The sequence below is a fragment of the Centruroides sculpturatus genome, unplaced genomic scaffold (genome assembly GCF_000671375.1).
Source record: "Centruroides sculpturatus isolate CEXI.00-Female unplaced genomic scaffold, Cexi_2.0 scaffold1414, whole genome shotgun sequence".
NCBI classification, from domain to species: domain Eukaryota; kingdom Metazoa; phylum Arthropoda; class Arachnida; order Scorpiones; family Buthidae; genus Centruroides; species Centruroides sculpturatus.
The window spans coordinates 187,373-192,901 of NW_019385583.1; positions in this window are offsets into that span (position 1 = coordinate 187,373).

The window sequence follows — 5,529 nt, forward strand, 5'->3', positions numbered from 1 at the left end:
AGCCGATGGATGATTGGTCGGCAATTTCGTAACTAACAACCTTTTTTTTAAACCCGTCTCGTTCGTCGCCCTTTTTGTATTTTCATTACGTATAAAAACGTGAAAAGTATTAATATATTTTTAAAGATAGTAAATATTTTAATTTTCGATTTAACCCGAAAAAGAAAATTTAATTATAATTAAATATCGCGATTGACAAAATTTTAAACGGTTAATACATTTTAATAAATAGTATTAATAATATTATTATTTTTATATTGTAATAATTATAATATATCCATTTTGAACAAATTTATAACTTAGTTAATCTCGAAGCGGAGAACTGGCCGTGACGTGCTGTGGAGAGAAATTACGCAGTTTAGCGAATTTCGATAAACGATTGGTCAATAATATATTAAATTTATATAAATTTTAAGTTTGTTATATAATAAGCAATGTTTATTAATTATTCTCTCGAATAATAAGTTTGAGGGAGGTAGATAATTAGTGGTAATTATGGAAGATGGCGCGTTATGTTTATATTAGTCGGGTATTAGAGAAGTGCTAAGCCTAACCCGGGACGAAGAGTGAAAACACGCATTTCGTTAATCGATTTCGAGGAAGGAATGCAACTAAAGTTAACAATAATGCCGAATGTGGTTTACACGTAAAAAGCGATTTAGTAAAAGGTGAATACATTTTCGTACAATATATCTTCATCGTACAGATCGAATCTTATTCGTAGCTCATTAATCAAACAAAACAAGATGCTCGCCTTTCATTACGCTCTTAGTTCAAAACACGATCAATCTAACTCCATTTATATACTTTTGACCATTAAAAACGACGATTAAAAAAAAAGGCAACGAAAGTTTATTTAAATCGGATATTCGGATTTCGATCATTTATTCCTCTTTTTTCTTCTTCTCTACATATTTTCAGATTATTAACTTAACTTTTCGATACAAAAGTTTATTATTGATTTAATTGTAAATTAATAACCATTTCTGTTCATTTGTAAACATTTAATGATATTCATTTGTCATTTTTTTTTTGGATGAGGAAGTTGTTTATATAAAACATTGATTTATCATTAAAAACAAAATTTGGAAGTTTAATTTAATATATTGCATGCTGTTATATCTGGATGATAACATTAAATATGTAAAAATTATGTCTAAATTAATTAATTTCTTATGGATTTATTCTAAGATATTTGAAGTTTTATTTGTAAACTGATGTGTTTTTATTGTGTGAATTTTAGTAATGATCTTTCCAAATGTTAAAAACAGCACCTTAGATCAATGAATATATTATAAAACTATCAATAAATTGGTGAATTTATCAAAATAACAACTAAAGACAAAACGTTGATTGAGCTGCATTTAATATTTTTAGGATTCCGGTGTCGATGTTTTCTTTCGTACTGGCTTGTCTTTGTTTATGTATGTAACGAAATGAATTTAGAATAGATTATAGATTGTAAAGCGGCATCGTTATTTACATAAATTTAACATTGCACCTCTATGTAATAACGTTCAAACTAGAGTGTCCCCGTCGATTACTATGGAATGGTTACTTTGTTTTCTTCTTTTATTTGCTTGTGATGGTCTTCTATGAAACAAAAGAAGCAGAATGTTCAAACTATGTATATGATCCATTTTAGTTTTGTTTTTATATACAGAGAACAGTTTTACAATAATAAAGTCAACTTTTTTTGTTTTTTCTAGATTGCATTGTATTCTGATAAAGATCAGAATTCGTTCATTGAACTATTATAAAATTATTTATTTTTCCTGACAAAATTGTTCTTATTCTTCAAATGGATGCATGAATATCAAAAATGATTTTCAGTGGAATAAATCTTGATTTATTTCTTTAGAATAATTTTTTTTTGTTTTTTTTATTTTAATTTTTCCTGATTAATGCTAAAGTAAACATTATTTAAGTGTTTATTTTAGCATTAATGATGTATTGAAATTTTTAAAATGCATAATAAAATGCTACGAAATATGGCACCATCTTTATGATAAAATCTGCTTAATTAAATATATTAAGTTTATTTTAAAAACACTTTTTATCAGTTTGATCAATTTGTCCATTCAAAAGTTGAAGATGAGCAAACTGTAATTGAAAGTGCTTCTTAAAAGCACTTTCAATTACATCTTATTATCTAGTATTGCAATTATGCAGTTTTATTTTTATGAAAGGTAATGTTTAAGTAATAAATCTAGATTTTATTCAGCTGAAAATCATTTTGGTTATGCATTTGTTCTAATATTGATCTTCATATATATCAATTTCTGAGTTAAAATAGCTTAACAATCACAGATGACAAATATTTTTAACTTCATTCTCGTATAAGAGGCTGTCCATAAATTACGTCCTCATTTTTCTTCAAATTTTTACCCCTCTCCCATTGTCCCAGTTTCCATAACTCATTCCCCTTTGGACATCCAACAAAACTCAAATCCCCACAAAACTTTAACACTATATGAATAATAAAATGCATAAACTATAAAATTTAATGAAAAAAATGGATGTCCATTGAAGTTCAACCCCTTCCTCCCCTCTGACTTGTTGTAATCCCTTTTCTCCCTTCCTGTGTGGATGTCATTTATGGACATCCCCTGAGTGAAAAACACTTTTTTAAAAAGCTTTATAATATCCAGATTAAACATTTGTTCTAGATAATATTGTGACTGATGTTTTATTGGAATTACTCAGTCTCAATTTAAGAATCAAGGCATTATTGCTAGAAAATGTAACCGATAAAGTTGATTCTTAGCTTACTAACATAATTAAAATATTTTAGGTCATGTTATTTCACTTTAAACATATGTTTTTAAGAATATAACTAACAGAAAATATTATCATTGTAGTTATCTGAAATCCAGTAAAACATATGAACCAGTTCAAGAACTTTATTACAGTAAAACCTGTGTAAGCCAAAATTGATAGTAACAATATTTTTTCTGGTTTGGCAGGTTTCCATTTTATTCAGGTTCTGCTATGGACATGTGATATTGTAAATTATTTTGAAATGTCAATTATCAATTACATTCAATCAAGCTATTACTACATTGTGTTAATTTTTCATCACATAAAATAGCAAAAAACAGTAAATTCTATGTTTATTATTTTATATGTTTGGTTTGTAGAAGTACTTGATTTTATTGATTTTAGTGTTCAATAACTTAGGTACAAATTATTTCACATATCTTGATCAGGTGATGTGTGGTACTCAGTTAGGTTCTGGAAGATTTTAAAAATTCCAGAGCCTCTTTGGTAATGCGTAGTGAGCCTTGTCATCAATAATCCATTCTCTTCACTAAGTAAATAGACTGATCCCTGCTACTCCACATTTTTATAATCCATCCAAGATTCCTGAAACAAGCTTGGCTGGGCTGTAACTGAATTTTTTATTTTAAAATTGAGCAATTTAAGCATGTGAAATCTTATCAAGTTTCTCAGTATTTTTTATGATTTTACAATGATTTGACAAAATGATTTGTGTACTTTTTAAAAATTTTTGTAAACTGAAGAAAAGTTATATTGTTTTTTTCATATACAAATTCATGCAGAATATTTAATAAATTAATGACTTTTATTCTCAATTATTTCAAAACAAAAAAAGACACACTTTGATTAATATTGCATAAATATTTTTGAAGCTTTACATTAATATAGACACCACTCTACACTAGGATATATGTACAACAGATACAGAACCAACTTCTGGTGCATATAATACTAAAAAGGAACATTGTACAAGAACTACAAACAAAACTGAAAACAGTTTGATAGAACAGCTTTAAAACAATTGTGTAGGCAATGTATCTAATAAAAATATTTGGCCCTTTGATTTAACTTACAAGAATATCTATATGTTCATTCATTATTTTAAACTAATAATATCTAGTGAATAATTTTCTTATATGCATTAAATCTACATGGTGCCAGCCTGTCAGCCATGTAGTAAAGTATCTACCTACAAGAGACTTAAGCTGACACCTATTGCTATGATTTTTCATTGGCTTTAATCTCCATCCTTCATTTATGCTGGCCGAACCCACTGTGAATCAGATCTGCTTGTAGTCGATAAAACAAGAAACCAGAATATTAATACGCAATAAGTTCTGCAACTTATTGTGTATTAATGTGTTACATCAACAAATCCACTTTTAACTGATATGTGCTTACTCCTAAATATATTAGGTACATAATGGATATAATTACAGTAATACCTTGACTTACGCAAACCCGGAGTTACGTGATTTTCAAATCTCGTCGATTTGTCTTTTGTTTGAGCACCATACAACTCTTGATTACTCACTCCCCCACACTATTGTTCAGCTTACATGTTTGGACGTATTTCGCAGAATCAACACATAGCTACAATTTATTTTGTGTTATTTATTTCTGTGTTTGTTATATCTACAGAGACTTGAGAGACTCTATGTGGTGATTTCTTGTAACCTTGAATGAATTAAAAGGTGAGATAAGATTAATGAGAACATTTATTAGCTTACATACATGCCACTTGTATTTTACACAAATTGTGAAATTATACCTCGACTTACACGGTTATCGCTCGGTCCCACCTATTGCGTAAGTTCGGGTTATTACTGTATATTAAATATTAATATGAAATAAGGCATTTGAAAATACTAATTTTAATATACTTGCTATAAATAATAATTAGGCAAATATCAAATTGGTTGCTGTACTTTCATAAAATTTTCATAAACTTATTCAATTTGAGTTAATATAAAAAAGAAGATAAACACTGCACATACAACCAATATCCAGCAAGAAGAAACTACAAGAAAACAAATGTTTTCATCTGTGTTTAATGGGAATAGTCATGCTAACTACTGAGTTATATGTGCAGTGTTTATTAATTAATGTATGACAAATTTAGAGTAATTGAATTTATAAAAAGAAGATAAGTGAAAATTAAAATAAATTTTAATAACTATTTAGTTTATAAAACTCAAAGCTTTATAAATTAAATAATTGTCATGATATTTTAGATAGCCTGATATTTGCTCTTTTTAAAATAATTTTTACAAGAATTTTTCTTAAAAAGTATGATTTGGGTTAATATTAGATTAAAATAAAAGGAAAAGATGATTTATGAAAATAATGATTCCAATACAGTAGAGCGTTGTTTATCCGAATCAATTGGGGACTGGGGTGGTTCGGATAACTTATTTTTCAGATAACGAATCATGTACGAAAAAATATATTAATTTATCCCTTGTTGAAATTTCTCTCCGTTGCGTGTCGCTTCGCGTTGAATTTTCGTCGATGTTAAGCCTAACGAAGACTATTGTATCTAGAGGATTTAATCTCGGGATCTCGAAAATCGGGATCCCGGGATCCCGACCACTTTTCAGTCCCAAAATTTTCGGGATTAAGTTTTCCTAATCCCGAGATTTTCGGGATTGACATCATTTTAAAAAAAGTTGCAAAATAGACTGCATGAAGCGAAACATTCAGTGCCAGTGCTTTTAACAAAATTGCTTGCCTATCATTTTAATATAA